Consider the following 17,342-nt stretch of genomic DNA (forward strand, 5'->3'; position numbering starts at 1 on the left):
AGGGAGAGAAAGTAGAGAAAATTAGTAGAAGTAGGAAGAAAGAAAGAAAGGAGGGAAGGAAGGGAGGAAGGAGGGAAAGAAGAAAGAAAGAAAGAAGAAAAGAAGGAAAGAAGGCAAGAAGGAAAGAAAGGAGGGAGGGAGGAAGGAAGCAAGGAAGGAGGGAGGGAAGGAAGGAAAAAATACAGAAAGAAAGAAGATACAGTAAAATAAAATAAAGTATAATAAAGTTATTGAATTAAAAAAATAATTATTTAGAGAAAAAAAAAGGGACGGATAGAACCTTAGGACAAATGGTGGAAGCAAAGCTATACAGACAAAATCTTACATAGAAGCATACACATATACCCTCACAAAAAGAGGTAAAGGGGAAAAAATCATAAAACTTGCTCTCCAAGTCCACCTCCTCAATTTGGGATGATTCGTTGTCTAAAGGAGGAAAGGAAGGAAAGAAAGAAAGAATGTAAAGTATAATAGAGTTATTTAAATTAAAATTAATTATTAAGAAAAATAAATAAAAAAAAACAATGGACGGATAGAACGCTAGGACAAATGGTGGAAGCAAACCTATAAAGACAAGATCTCACACAAAAGCATACACATACACATTCACAAAAAGAGGAAAAGGGGAAAAAAATCATAGATCTTGCTCTAGAAGTCCACCTCCTCAATTTGGGATGATTAGCTGTCTATTCATGTATTCCACAGATGCAGGGTACATCAAGTTGATTGTGTAGCTTTAATCCGCTGTTTCTGAGGCTGCTGGGAGAGATTTCCCTTTCTCTTCTTTGTTCTCACAGCTCACAGGGGCTCAGCTTTCGATTTGGCCCTGCCTCTGCGTGTAGGTCGCTGGAGGGCGTCTGTTTTTTGCTCAGACAGGACGGGGTTAAAGGAGCGGTTGACTCGGGGGCTCTGGCGCTCTCAGGCCGGGGGCAGGGAGGGGCACGGAGTCACAGGTAGGTCTTTAGAAACTGGTTAACCTTTTAGCTATAAAAGTTATTGGCCTGCATCTGTTGTCAGTTGAGCAACTTTAAGGAAAAAGGGACCCTCTGATTGGCTGGCTTTCAGGAGTGATCACTGAAGCAAGTTTTACAAAATAGGAGCTGTTTTCTGTATGTCCCTGCAACATTGTATGTTTTAAGACGTATTATGCTATTCCTCTTATATGAAAAATTATTTGTAGCTCACACAAAATATGTGAGCCTTCCTTTCTTAATAGGAATAAAGGTTTTTCCCAAATGTTTTATTGTTGTTAACTCTGCTATAATAAACCCCAGTGTGCAACTCTATACAACCTAATGATTTTCTTAAGCTGAATTCTTAAAATTGGAATTACTAGGCCAAGTAATATAAAAAGTTTGATGGCCCTCATGTACAGATCTGCACATGTAGTTTACATATATTTCTAATTTTGGGGGGGAAATAATTATAGATTTATAGGAAGTTGCAAAATTGTACTGGGAGGTTCCAAGTACCTTTCACTCGATTTCCCCCAATGACCAATGGTAATACCGTGAATAACTATGATACGGTATCAAAACCAGGAACTGGACATTGGTGTAATCCACAGAGCTTATTCAGATTTATTCGTTTTTATATACACTCATTTGTCATGTGAGTTTAGTTTTATGCAATTTTATCACGAGTAGATTTGTGTAATCACCTACACAATTAAGACACAGAACTGCTCCGGCATCACAAGGCTCCCTTTGTAGTCACATCCTTCTCTGTCTCTTTTTTCTTTTGCCCTACCCAGATACGTGGGGAGTTTCTTGCCTTTTGGGAGGTCTGAGGTCTTCTGCCAGCATTCAGTAGGTGTTCTGTAGGAGTTGTTCCACATGTAGATGTTTTTCTAGTGTATCTGTGGGGAGGAAGGTGATCTCCGTGTCTTACTCCTCCGCCATCTTTCCACCTCAGTCGATCCTATATATCTTTTAAAAATAAGTTTGTACTTGGCACTTCCCTTGTGTGCGGTGGTTAAGAATCCACCTGCCAGTGCAGGGGATGCGGGTTTGATCCCTGGTCCGGGACGGCACCACATGCCGTGGAGCAACTAAGCCCGTTTTTCTCAACTACTGAGCCCATGCACATAGAGCCCGTGCTCCGCAATAAGAGAAGCCACAGCAATGTGAAGCCTGCGCACCGCAACGAAGAGTAGCGTCCGCCTGACGCAACTAGAGAAAGCCCGTGGGTAGCAGCGAAGACCCAACGCAACCAAAAATAAATAAATAAGAAGTAAAATAATATAAAATAAAATAAAAATGAAAAGAAAATCAGTTTTTGCTGAAATATTCTATTTTTGTGGAGATGTACATGGTATTATGTTTTTAATTTGGGTTACACGTGGTGATTGTTAGTACAGCTGACCCTTGAACAACATGGCTTTGAACTGTGTGGGTCCACTTACATGTGGATTTTTTTCAGTAAATACTATAGTACTATAGAGTCCGAGGTTGGTTGAATCCACAGATGGGTAACTGCAGATCCGACTACCATTTATATAGTTACATGTGGATTTTGACTGCGTGGAGAGTCGGTGCCCCTAATGCTCACATTGTTCAAGGGTCAGCTGTATATAGAATTAAGCTTAACTTTAGAATGTTGATCTTGTATTCTGTGACCTGGATGAACTCACTTATTAGTTTTGAGAGTCTTTTTTGAACAAGTCCTTGGGATTTTCTACATAACCATCCTTCTTGCATTATGCCAGCTGCAAGTGGGGATCATTATATTGCTTCCTGTCCAATGTGTATGCTTTTTGTTCCTTTTTATTGCATCATTGCAGTGGCTAGAACCTCCAGTATTATATTGAATAAGAGTGGTGAGAGTGGACATCCTTGCTTTGTTTCTGATCTTGGGAAGAAAGCATTCAGCCTTTCACCACTTAATATGATGAGAACTCTTGGTTTTGGTGGGTGATCTTTATTAAGTTGGGGTGGATTCCCTGTCTTCGTAACTTGCTGAGAGTTTTTTGCAAATGTTTCTTCTATGTCCATGATCACATAGTTCTTGTTCATTAGCCTGCTGATATGAAGGAGTATATTGATAGGTTTTCCATTGTTGGAGGAGCCTTGCATACCTGGGTTAAATCCTTCTTGGTCATGGTATATAATTTTTTGAATACATAATTGATTGGGTTTGCAAATATTTGATAAAGAATTTATGTGTCCAAGTTCATGGAAGATATTGGTGTGTAGTTTTCTTTTTTGTGTGTTATGTCTGTGTGGTTTTGGTATCAGAGCTTACGAGCCTCATAAAATGAGTAAGGATTTCCTCCTCTTGTATTTTATGGAGGAGTAAATGATAAATTAGTGTTAATTCTCTAAATGTTTGGTGAAAATCTCCAGTGAAATCATCTGGGCTTGTAGATACCTTTTTGGGAGCTTTTTAGTTGCAAATTTGATATCTTTGACGGTTATAGGACTCTTTAGATTACCTGTGCTATCTTCCTTGAGTTTTAGTATTTGTAATTTTGGAAGTACTGGTCCATTTCTTCTAAGTTATCAAATTTATGAGGGCAAAGTGGATTGTCGTATTCCCTATTATCCTTTTTTTCTTTTTTAAAAATAATTTATTTTTGGCTGCGTTCGGTCTTTGTTACTGGGTGCGGGCTTTTTCTCGTTGCTGCGAGCGCGGGTTACTCTTTGTTGCGGCACGTGGACTTCTCTTTGCGGTGGCTTTTCTTGTTGCGGAACATGGGCTCTAGGTGCCTGGGCTTCAGTAGTTGTGGCACGAGGGCTCAGAAGTTGTGTCTCGCGGCCTGTAGAGCACAGGCTCTGTAGATGTGGCGCACGGGCTTAGTTCCTCCACGGCATGTGGCATCTTCATAGAGCAGGGCTTGTACCCGTGTACCCTGCATTGGCAGGCGGATTCCTAATCCGTGTGCCACCAGGGAAGTCCCAAAACTGCTTCATTCTTGAAGGATTGTTTTGCCCGATATAGAATTAATGGTTCAGGGAATTCTCTGGCGGTCTTGTGGTTAAGACACTGCCATAACCCTGCAGGGGGCACGTGTCCGATTCCTGCTCTTGGTACTAAGATCCTGCATGCTGCGTAGTGCGGCCATAAAAAATGAGGCAAAATAGAATTCATGGTTGAGAATTCTTATCTTTTAGTAGTTGAAAGTGTTTCATTTTTAGAAATGTTGTTTAAAGCTCAAACTACCTAGAAAAGAGCCCTGAGACAACAAATTATCCACTTTTATTGGAAAAGAACAGTAGCCAAGATATTTCCTCATTATGTCACTGCATTCCGCCCAGTTTGGGTGAGTTTGAAATGATACTTTGACATATAGCATATTGAATCTAGAGTCATCATTCTTCTTACTGTAGGAGAGTGGTAGCTGTTCCTAATTAAAGTTTTTATTTTCAGAAAAATTTAGCTGCACATGCAGTTATAATAAATAGTACAGAAGGATCCTGTGTTCTCCTTACCCACTTTTCCCCAATGGTATTTACAGCTGTAAAATGGTGTCAAGTTGCAGAATGATAGAAAATTATCACAACCAAGATAGTGACATCAATCATCCACAGATATTTTGGAGCTGTCCCCAGTTTCACTTGCATTAATATGTGTGCGCATTTAGTTCTATACAGTTTTACCATGTGTGCAGGTTTTTGTACCTTCTACCACAGGCAAGCCCTGAAACAGTCCCATCAACACCACAATCTCTCATATTGCTCTTTTATAACCACACCCGTCCCCTTCCTATTGACATTTGCCCCCTACTCCTACCCTGTGCCCTGTTGCATGATAACTATGAATCTCTTCTCCAGAACTATTATTTGTCCCTTCAGCTTTGTTATATGCATGGAATCATGTAGTGTTTGAGACTGGCTTCTTCCCTCAGTGTAATTCCCTGGAGATTCATTCACACTGTTTTATCAGTGGTTCCTTCTTTTTTTGGCTGAGTAGTATTTCAAGCTGTGGATGTACCAGGGTTTATTTTTCTGTACATCTGTTGAAAACCTCTGCGTTTCCTGTTTTTGACTGTTAGGTTGTAAAGGTGATATGAATATTCATTCATAGTGTCGAATTTTGCTTCATTTCACTCTTTCACAAAACTTTTCACTTCTTTGGATGAATGCCCAAGACCGCAATTCCTGAATCCTATGGTAACTGCACCCTTAGTTTTGTAAGAAATTGTCAAACTGCTTTCCAGTGTAGCTGTACCATTTTCCCTTCCTGCCAGCAATGTATGAGTGATCTAGTTTCTCCGCATCCATATTTCTGTTCCTTCCATTGTTCTTTCTCCTTCTTAATGCTCCAGAATTCTATTATAGATTTTCTGCTAGAAGGTCTTCTTGTAGCTATTTTTTAAGTATAAGTCATTTAGTGACAAATACTTTTGGTTTTCTTTTGTCTGTCAATATCTATTTTTGCTTTATTACGGGAGGATAGTTTCATCAGCTATAGGTATGAGGGTGGGAATCATTTCTCACAGCATTTGAAAAACGTTTTCCTTACAGAAATATTGTTGAAAGCAGTAAGCATCGTGGAAGGTAACACTCAGATGAATTACCCAGCTTTCTTGGAAGATGAGAGTGGTAAGATACTTCATATTTCTTCATCCCTCCCAATTTTGGTGAGTTTGTAATGATACATTTTACAAGTAGCACGATTTAATCTAGGTTTATTAACACCCTTAATATGAGCTAGTGGTAGGTTTTCCTGATTAAAAACTAAAAGGTTTACTTTAAGAAGATTTTATCTGGGCATGCAGTTGTAAAAAATAATGCAGAGAAATCGTGTGTATACTTTACCCTGTTTTCCCCAAAGATAACACATTGCAAAAGTACAGTACAATATCACAACCAGGATGTGGACATTGATATAATCCACAGATTTCTATTGAGATGTTTTCAGTCTTCTTTGCACATGTCTTTTTTTATGTTTGTTTGTGTGTGTGTATGTGTATTCAGTTTTACATAATTTCATGACATCCTCCATCACAGTGAAGATTCAGAGCATTTCAATCACCAGAAGGCTTCTCCCTTTTGCCCTTTAAACCCACACCCACCTTTGTCCGCTCATGCTCCTACCGCTACCATGCCTGTCCCTGCCCTCAGCAACTACTAATCTCTTTTGCTTCTTTATAATTTTGTCATTTCAGGAGTTTTACATAGACTCACATAGTATGTAACCTTTTGGGATTGCCTTTTTGCGCTCACCGTAATTCCCTGGAGACTCATCTAGGTTGCTGTGTATATCAGTCCTTTTTTATTTCTGAGTACTACTGCACGGTATGAGTGTACCCTGGCTTCTCTGTCTGTTCACCACTTGAAGGATGGCTGGGTTGTTTCTCATTTTTGGCTGTTTGGAGTAAAGCTACTATACTATGAATGCCCATGGATAGGTTTCTGTATGAACATCAGTTTTCATTTCTCTGGGCTGAGACCCAAGAGCACAGTAGCTGGGTCCTATGGTAATAGTAAGTTGAGTTTTGTAAAATCCTGGCAAACTGTTTTCCAGTGTAGCTGTACCATTTTACATTCCCACCAGCAATGTATGAATGATCTAGTTTCTTTGCATGTGTATTTCTGCACTTTCTTTTTATTATTCTTATGATTAAAAAAATTCTTTTGGCTGCACCACGCAGCATGTAGGATGTTAATTCCCCGACCAGGGATGAAATCCGTGCCCCCTGCAGTGGAAGCGCTGAGTCTTAACCACTGGACCTCCAAGGAAGTCCCTGTGGATTTTGTTCTTTCTTCCTTCCTCATGCTCCAAGCTTCCTTCCTTTATTATATCCTTTTGGTCAGATGAGTTTCCTTTAGCCAGTTTTTAAGGGTAAGTCAGTGAGTAACAGTTTGTTTTTAGTTTTCCTTTGTCTGCGGATGTCTTTATTTTCCCTTCATTCCTGAAGGATAGTTTTGCCTGAAATAAAAATTACTGTTGAGATTTCTTGTCTTTCAGCACTTGAAAATATTTTACCTATTAAATGTTGTTCAAACAGAATCTGGCACAGCAAAGGGTTGTGAGACAAATAATTATCCATTGGTAAACGAAAATGACAGAGACGAAGATACTGATTCAGAAAATTCCTTCCGCACTGGTGGTTTAGGTGAGTTTGAAATGATCCCTATTATGATACACTCTAACCTAGGCCCGTCAGCTTTCTTAATATTAATTCTTAGTGACTGCGTTTTCAACATTAAACTTTTCGTTTTGAGATATTCAGAATCACATGTAGTTGCAAGAAAAAATAGACAGATCCTGTGTACCCTTTACCCAATACTTCCCAATAGTAGTATTCTGCAAAAAGATAGTAAAATATCACAACTAGGATTTTGACATTGATATGATCCACAGATCTGTTCAGATGACCCCAGCTTTACTTGTATTCATTTGTGTGTGTGTCTGTGTGTGTGTGTATAGTTCTGCGCACTTTTATGACGTGTTTAGGTTCAGGTATTCACTACAGTCATGATACAGAACTGTTGTATCACTTCCAGGAACCCTCTTTTGGCTTTTTATAACCACACCCACCTCCTTCTTGTCATTCCTTCCCTGCCTTCATCTTTAAGCCATCGAAATACGAATATGTTCTTCCTCGTTATAATATTGTCATTGCAGGACAACGTTCTATTAATGGAGTCATGTAGTAGTTAATATTTAAGGATTGCCTTTTTCTCACTCAGCATAATTCCCTGGAGATTCATCCAAGTTGCTGCATGTGTCAGTAGTTCCTTCCTTTTTATTGCTGAGCACAACCATGATTTGTTTTTCTGTTCACCTCATGAATGACATCTGGGTTGTTTCCGGTCTTTACCTATTAGGAATAATTGCTGTGAACATTCATGTGCAGGTTTTCGTCTGAACGCAGTTTTCATTTCCCTGTGATAAAGGCCCAAGAGCACAGTTGCTGGGTAGTATGATAATTGCCTGTTTAGTTTTATAAGAAACGGGCAAGCTATTTTCAGAATGAGTGATTTTAGATTCCCAGCAGCAATGTATAAGTGATTCATTTTCTCTGTGTCCTCACCAGCATTTGGTGTTTTCACTATTTTTAAAATTTTATCCCTTCTGGTAGGTGTATAGTGTAATAATATTTCATTGTGGGTTTAATATGCATTTGCCTTTGGATAATGATATACAGCATCTTTACATGTGCTAATTTTCCATCTGTATGTTTTTTCTCTGAAATATCTGTTCTGTCTTATAATTTGTTTTCTTATTTTACTGCTGAGTTTTGGGAGTTGTTTAGATATTTTTGGATACTGTTCTTTTGCTGGATATGCGGTTTGCAAATATTTTCTTCCTTTCTGTAGGTTTCCTTTTTATCCTGTCTACAGGTTCTTTTTGTTTTGTTTTATAGAGAGAAAGGTTTTATTTTTTGTGAGGTTTTCGTTGTATTTTCCTTTTATGGATTTTACTTTAGCTATCGCGTCTATAAACTCTTTCTTTGGTTCTTGATCCCAAATTTTTTCCCCTTTTTTTTTCTAAAATTTTTTTAGTTTACATTTCACACCTGCGTTAATTTTGTATAAGGTGTGAGATGTAGGTTGAGTTTCTTTTTTTTTTTTTTTGGCCTATGGCTATCCAGTTGCTGCAGTACCATCTTTGCTCCATTGAATTGCTTTTGTACCTTAATCAAAAACCAATTAGGCATATTCGTGTAGATGTATTTCTGGGGTCTCTGTTGGGTTCCATTGATCTACGTTTCTACCATCCTGCCAAACCACAAGCTTGTGATTATTGTTGTTATAAAGTAAGCCTTGCCATCGGGTAGAATTATTCCTGCTACTTTTCTTCTTCTTTTCAAAATCATTTTAGATATGGTAGGTCCTGTGCCTTTCCATCCTAATATTATTTTAATTTTTTTATTTTTTAAATATGTATTTCTTTTTTTGCACTGGGTCTGAGTTGCAGCAGCTGTGCTCCTTAGTTGCGGCACCGGGGCTCCTTAGTTGTGGAATGCAAACTCAAACGCTTCGTTCCGGTGTGCATGTGGGATCTAGTTCCCTGACCTGGGAGTGAATCCGGGCCCCCTTCATTGGGAGCAAGGAGGGTTAACCACTGTGCCACCAGGGAAATGTCCCCCATCCTAATTTTAGAGTAAGCTTGTTTATGTTTCTCCCCAGAATTGCTGGGAATTGTGTTAAAACTACAGATCAACTTGCGTAGAACTGACATCTTGCATATATTGAGTCTTCTCCTCCATGAGCATTGTATGTCTGTCTGTATGTATTGAGGTCTTCTTTGATTTTTTAAATCATCATTTTGTTATTTTCAGGATATAGATCCTATACATCTTTTAAAAATAAGTTTGTACTTGGCACTTCCCTTGAGCACGGTGGTTAGAAATCCACCTGCCAATGCAGGGGATGCGGGTTCGATACCTGGTCCGGGACAGCCACAGATGCCGTGGAGCAACTAAGCCTGTGTTTCTCAACTACTGAGCCCATGCACATAGAGCCCGTGCTCCGCAACAAGAGAAGCCACAGCAATGTGAAGCCTGCGCACCGCAACGAAGAGTAGCGTCCTCCTGACGCAACTAGAGAAAGCCCGCGCGTAGCAGCGAAGACCCAACGCAACCAAAAATAAATAAATAAGAAGTAAAATAATATAAAATAAAATAAAAATGAAAAGAAAATCAGTTTTTGCTGAAGTATTCTATTTTTGTGGCGATGTACATGGTATTATGTTTTTAATTTGGGTTACACGTGGTGATTGTTAGTACAGTTGACCCTTGAACAACATGGCTTTGAACTGTGTGGGTCCACTTACATGTGGATTTTTTTCAGTAAATACTATAGTACTATAGAGTCCGAGGTTGGTTGAATCCACAGATGGGTAACTGCAGATCCGACTACCATTTATAAAGTTATATGTGGATTTTGACTGCGTGGAGAGTCGGTGCCCCTAAAGCTCACATTGTTCAAGGGTCAGCTGTATATAGAATTAAGCTTAACTTTAGAATGTTGATCTTGTATTCTGTGACCTGGATGAACTCACTTATTAGTTTTGAGAGTCTTTTGAACAAGTCCTTGGGATTTTCTACATAACCATCCTTCTTGCATTATGCCAGCTGCAAGTGGGGACCATTATATTGCTTCCTTTCCAATGTGTGTGCTTTTTGTTCCTTTTTATTGCATTACTGCAGTGGCTAGACCCTGTAGTATTATGTTGAATAAGAGTGGTGAGAGTGGACATCCTTGCTTTGTTTCTGATCTTGGGAAGAAAGCATTCAGCCTTTCACCACTTAATATGATGAGAACTCTTGGTTTTGGTGGGTGATCTTTATTAAGTTGGGGTGGATTCCCTGTCTTCGTAACTTGCTGAGAGTTTTTTGCAAATGTTTCTTCTATGTCCATGATCACATAGTTCTTGTTCATTAGCCTGCTGATATGAAGGAGTATATTGATAGGTTTTCCATTGTTGGAGGAGCCTTGCATACCTGGGTTAAATCCTTCTTGGTCATGATATATAATTCTTTGAATACATAATTGATTGGGTTTGCAAATGTTTGATTAAGAATTTATGTGTCCAAGTTCATGGAAGATATTGGTGTGTAGTTTTCTTTTTTGTGTGTTATGTCTGTGTGGTTTTGGTATCAGAGCATACTAGCCTCATAAAATGAGTAAGGATTTCCTCCTCTTGTATTTTATGGAGGAGTAAATGATAAATTAGTGTTAATTCTCTAAATGTTTGGTGAAAATCTCCAGTGAAATCATCTGGGCTTGTGTATACCTTTTTGGGAGCTTTTTAGTTGCAAATTTGATATCTTTGGCGGTTATAGGATTCTTTAGATTACCTATGCTATCTTCCTTGAGTTTTAGTATTTGTAATTTTGGAAGTATTGGTCCATTTCTTCTAAGTTATCAAATTTATGAGGGCAAAGCAGATTGTAGCATTCCCTATTATCCTTTTTTTTCTTTTTTAAAAATAATTGATTAATTTATTTTTGGCTGCGTTCGGTCTTTGTTACAGGGTGTGGGCTTTCTCTACTTGCTGTGAGCGGGGGTTACTCTTTCTTGTGGTGCGTGGGCTTCTCTTTGAGGTGGCTTTTCTTGTTGCGGAACACGGGCTGTAGGTGCCTGGGCTTCAGTAGTTGTGGCACGAGGGCTCAGAAGTTGTGTCTCACAGGCTCTAGAGCACAGGCTCAGTAGTTGTGGCGCACGGGCTCAGTTCCTCCGCAGCATGTGGCATATTCCCATAGCAGGGCTCGTACCCGTGTACCGTGCATTGGCAGGCGAATTCCTAATCTGTGCGCCACCAGGGAAGTCCCAAAACTGCTTCATTCTTGAAGGATTGTTTTGCCCGTTATAGAATTCATGGTTCAGGGACTTGCCTGGCGGTCCTGTGGTTAAGACGCTGCCCAAACCCTGCAGGGGGCACGTGTCCGATCCCTGCTCTGGGTACTAAGATCCTGCATGCCGCGTAGTGCGGCCAGAAAAAATGAGGCAAAATAGAATTCATGGTTGAGAATTCTTATCTTTTAGTAGTTGAAAGTGTTTTATTTTTAGAAATGTTGTTTAAAGCTCAGACTACCTAGAAAAGAGCCCTGAGACAACAAATTATCCACTTTTATTGGAAAAGAACAGTCGTCCAGTTATTTCCTCATTATGTCACTGCATTCCTCCCAGTTTTGGTGAGTTTGAAGTGATACTTTGACATATAGCATATTGAATCTAGAGTCATCAGTCTGTTTAGTGTAAGATAGTGGTATAGTGGTTTAGTGGTTTAGTGTAAGATAGCAGTTATAATAAATAGTACAGAAGGATCCTGTGTTCTCTTTACCCACTTTTCCCCAATGGTATTTACAACTGTAAAATGGTGTCAACTTGCAGAATGATAGAAAATTATCACAACCAAGATAGTGACATCATATCATCCACAGATATTTTAGAGCTGTCCCCAGTTTCACTTGCATTAATATGTGTGCGTATTTAGTTCTATACAGTTTTACCATGTGTGCAGGTTTACGTACCTTCTACCACAGGCAAGCCCTGAAACAGTCCCATCAGCACCGTGATCTCTCATATTGCTCTTTTATAACCACACCCGTCCCCTTCCAATTGACCTTTGCCCCCTACTCCTACCCTGTGCCCTGTTGCATGATAACTATGAATCTCTTCTCCAGATCTATTATTTGTCCCTTCAGCGTTGTTATATACATGGAACCATGTGGTGTTTGAGACTGGCTTCTTCCCTCAGTGTAATTCCCTTGGGATTCATTCACACTGTTTTATCAGTGGTTCCTTCTTTTTTATTGCTGAGTAGTATTTCATGGTGTGGATGTACCGGGGTTTGTTTTGCTGTTCATCTGTTGAAAACCTCTGGGTTTACTTTTTTTGACTGCTAGGTGTAAAGGTGATATGAATATTCATTCATGGTTTCAAATTTTCCTTCAGTTCACTCTTTCACACAAGCTTTCACTTCTTTGGATGAATGCCCAAGACTGCAAATTCTGGGTCCTATGGTAACTGCACCCTTAGTTTTATAAGAAATTGTCAAACTTCTTTCCAGTGTAGCTGTACCGTTTTCCCCTCCTGCCAGCAGTGTATGAGTGATCTAGTTTCTCCGCATCCATATTTCTGTTCCTTCCATTGTTGTTTCTCCTTCTTAATGCTCCAGAATTCTATTATAGATTTTCTGCTAGAAGGTCTTCTTGTAGCTAGTTTTTAAGTGTAAGTCATTTAGTGACAAATACTTTTGGTTTTCCTTTGTCTGTCAATATCTATTTTTGCTTCATTACGGGAGGATAGTTTCATCAGCTATAGGTATGAGGGTGGGAGTCATTTCTCACAGCATTTGAAAAACGTTTTCCTTACAGAAATATTGTTGAAAGCAGTAAGCATCGTGGAAGGTAACACTCAGATGAATTACCCAGCTTTCTTGGAAGATGAGAGTGGTAAGATACTTCATATTGCTTCATCCCTCCCAATTTTGGTGAGTTTGTAATGATACATATTACAAGTAGCACGATTTAATCTAGGTTTATTAACACCCTTAATATGAGCTAGTGGTAGCTTTTCCCGATTAAAAATTAAAAGGTTTACTTTAAGAAGATTTTAGCTGGGCATGCAGTTGTAAAAGATAATGTAGAGAGATCGTGTGTATACTTTACCCGGTTTCCCCCAAAGATAACACCTTGCAAAAATATAGTACAATATCACAACCAGGATATGGACATTGATAAAATCTGCAGATTCCTATTGAGATGTTTTCAGTTTTCTTTGCACATGTCTTTGTTTATGTTTGTGTGTGTGTGTGTATGTGTATTCAGTTTTACATAATTTCATGACATTCTCCATCACAGTGGAGATTCAGAGCATTTCAATCACCAGAAGGCTTCTCCCTTTTGCCCTTTAAACCCACACCCACCTTTGTCCTCTCATGCTCCTACCACTACCATGCCTGTCCCTGCCCTCAGCAACTACTATTCTGTTTTCCTTCTTTATAATTTTGTCATTTCAAGAGTTTTACATAGACTCACATAGTATGTAACCTTTTGCGACTGCCTTTTTTCACTCACCGTAATTCCCTGGAGACTCATCTAGGTTGCTGTGTATATCAGTCCTTTTTTATTTCTGAGTACTACTGCACGGTATGAGTGTACCCTGGCTTCTCTGTCTGTTCACCAGTTGAAGGATGGCTGGGTTGTTTGGCTGTTTGGAGTAAAGCTACTATACTATGAATGCCCATGAATAGGTTTCTGTATGAACATCAGTTTTCATTTCTCGGGGTGAGCCCCAAGAGCACAGTAGCTGGGTCCGATGGTATTAGTAACTTGAGTTTTGTAAAATCCTGGCAAGCTGTTTTCCAGTGTAGCTGTACCATTTTACGTTCCCACCAGCAATGTATGAATGATCTAGTTTCTTTGCATGTGTATTTCTGCACTTTCTTTTTATTATTCTTATGATTAAAAAAATTCTTTTGGCTGCACCACGCAGCATGTAGGATGTTAGTTCCCTGACCAGGGATGAAATCCGTGCCCCCTGCAGTGGAAGCGCTGAGTCTTAACCACTGGACCTCCAAGGAAGTCCCTGTGGATTTTGTTCTTTCTTCCTTCCTCATGCTCCAAGCGTCCTTCCTTTATTATATCCTTTTGGTCAGATGAGTTTCCTTTAGCCAGTTTTTAAGGGTAAGTCAGTGAGTAACAGTTTGTTTTTAGTTTTCCTTTGTCTGCGGATGTCTTTATTTTTCCTTCATTCCTGAAGGATAGTTTTGCCTGAAATAAAAATTACTGTTGAGATTTCTTGTCTTTCAGCACTTGAAAATATTTTACCTATTAAATGTTGTTCAAACAGAATCTGGCACAGCAAAGGGTTGTGAGACAAATAATTATCCATTGGTAAACGAAAATGACAGAGACGAAGATACTGATTCAGAAAATTCCTTCCGCACTGGTGGTTTAGGTGAGTTTGAAATGATCCCTATTATGATACACTCTAACCTAGGCCCGTCAGCTTTCTTAATATTAATTCTTAGTGACTGCGTTTTCAACATTAAACTTTTCGTTTTGAGATATTCAGAATCACATGTAGTTGCAAGAAAAAATAGACAGATCCTGTGTACCCTTTACCCAATACTTCCCAATAGTAGTATTCTGCAAAAAGATAGTAAAATATCACAACTAGGATTTTGACATTGATATGATCCACAGATCTGTTCAGATGACCCCAGCTTTACTTGTATTCATTTGTGTGTGTGTCTGTGTGTGTGTGTATAGTTCTGCGCACTTTTATGACGTGTTTAGGTTCAGGTATTCACTACAGTCATGATACAGAACTGTTGTATCACTTCCAGGAACCCTCTTTTGGCTTTTTATAACCACACCCACCTCCTTCTTGTCATTCCTTCCCTGCCTTCATCTTTAAGCCATCGAAATACGAATATGTTCTTCCTCGTTATAATATTGTCATTGCAGGACAATGTTCTATTAATGGAGTCATATAGTAATTAATATTTAAGGATTGCCTTTTTCTCACTCAGCATAATTCCCTGGAGATTCATCCAAGTTGCTGCATGTATCAGTAGTTACTTCCTTTTTATTGCTGAGCACAACCTGATTTGTTTATCTGTTCACCTTGTGAAGGACATCTGGGTTGTTTCCAGTCTTTAGCTATTAGGAAGAAAGTTGCTGTGAACATTCATGTGCAGGTTTTCGTCTGTACGCAATTTTCATTTCCCTGTGATAAAGGCCCAAGAGCACAGTTGCTGGGTAGTATGATAATTGCCTGTTTAGTTTTATAAGAAACGGGCAAGCTATTTTCAGAAAGAATGATTTTAGATTCCCATCAGCAGTATATAAGTGATTCATTTTCTCTGTGTCCTAACCAGCATTTGGTGTTTTCACTATTTTTAAAATATTATCCCTTCTGGTAGGTATATAGTGTAATAATATTTCATTGTGGGTTTAATATGCATTTGCATTTTGATAGTGATATACAACATCTTTACATGTGGTAATTTTCCATCTGTATGTTTTTTCTCTGAAATATCTGTTCTGTCTTGTAATTTGTTTTCTTTTTTTACTGTTGACTTTTGGGAGTTGTTTAGATACTTGTGGATACTGGTCTTTTGTTGGATATGCGGTTTGCAAATATTTTCTTCCTTTCTGCAGGTTTCCTTTTCTTCCTGTCTACAGGTTCTTTTTGTTTTGTTTTACAGAGAGAAAGGTTTTAATTTTTGTGAGGTTTTCATTGTATTTTCCTTTTACGGATTTTACTTTAGCTATCGCGTCTATGAACTCTTTTTTTGGTTCTTGATCCCAAATTTTTTCTAAAAGTTTTTTAGTTTACATTTCACATTTGCATTAATTTTGTATAAGGTGTGAGATGTAGGTTGAGTTTCTTTTTTTTTTTTTTTTTTTGCCTATGGCTATTCAGTTGCTGCAGTACCATCTTTGCTCCATTGAACTGCTTTTCTACCTTAATCAGAATCCAATTAGGCATATTTGTGTTGATGTATTTCTGGGATCTCTATTGGGTTCCACTGATTTACGTTTCTACCCCCCTGCCGAACCACAAGCTTGTGATTATTGTTCTTATACAGTAAGCCTTGCCATCAGGTAGAATTATTCCTGCTACTTTTCTTCTTCTTTTCAAAATCGTTTAGATATAGTAGGTCCTGTGCCTTTCCATCCTAATTTTATTTTAATTTTAATTTTTTTGTTTTTTAAATATGTATTTATTTTTCTGCACTGGGTCTGAGTTGCAGCAGCTGTGCTCCTTAGTTGCGGCACGAGGGCTCCTTAGTTGTGGAATGCGAACTCAAACACTTCGTTGTGGTATGCATGTGGCATCTAGATCCCTGACCTGGGAGTGAATCCGGTACCCCTGCATTGGGAGCATGGAGCATCAACCACTGCGCCACCAGGGAAATGTCCTCCATCCTAATTTTAGAGTAAGCTTGTTTATGTTTCTCCCCAGAATTGCTGGGAATTGTGTTAAAACTACAGATCAACTTGCGTAGAACTGACATCTTGCATATATTGAGTCTTCTCCTCCATGAGCATTGTATGTCTGTCTGTATGTATTGAGGTCTTCTTTGATTTTTTAAATCATCATTTTGTTATTTTCAGGATATAGATCCTATACATCTTTTAAAAATAAGTTTGTACTTGGCACTTCCCTTGAGCGCGGTGGTTAAGAATCCACCTGCCAATGCAGGGGATGCGGGTTCGATCCCTGGTCCGGGACGGCCACAGATGCCGTGGAGCAACTAAGCCCATGTTTCTCAACTACTGAGCCCGTGCACATAGAGCCCGTGCTCCGCAACAAGAGAAGCCACAGCAATGAGAAGCCTGCACACCACAACGAAGAGTAGCGTCCGCCTGACGCAACTAGAGAAAGCCCGCGCGTAGCAGCGAAGACCCAACGCAACCAAAAATAATAAATAAGAAGTAAAATAATATAAAATAAAATAAAAATGAAAAGAAAATCAGTTTTTGCTGAAGTATTCTATTTTTGTGGAGATGTACATGGTATTATGTTTTTAATTTGGGTTACACGTGGTGATTGTTAGTACAGTTGACCCTTGAACAACATGTCTTTGAACTGTGTGGGTCCACTTACATGTGGATTTTTTTCAGTAAATACTATAGTACTATAGAGTCCGAGGTTGGTTGAATCCACAGATGGGTAACTGCAGATCCGACTACCATTTATAAAGTTATATGTGGATTTTGACTGCGTGGAGAGTCGGTGCCCCTAAAGCTCACATTGTTCAAGGGTCAGCTGTATATAGAATTAAGCTTAACTTTAGAATGTTGATCTTGTATTCTGTGACCTGGATGAACTCACTTATTAGTTTTAAGAGTCTTTTTTGAACAAGTCCTTGGGATTTTCTACATAGCCATCCTTCTTGCATTATGCCAGCTGCAAGTGGGGACCATT

Source organism: Lipotes vexillifer, unplaced genomic scaffold, assembly GCF_000442215.2.
Source record: "Lipotes vexillifer unplaced genomic scaffold, Lipotes_vexillifer_v1.1 scaffold952, whole genome shotgun sequence".
Taxonomy (NCBI): Eukaryota; Metazoa; Chordata; class Mammalia; order Artiodactyla; family Lipotidae; genus Lipotes; species Lipotes vexillifer.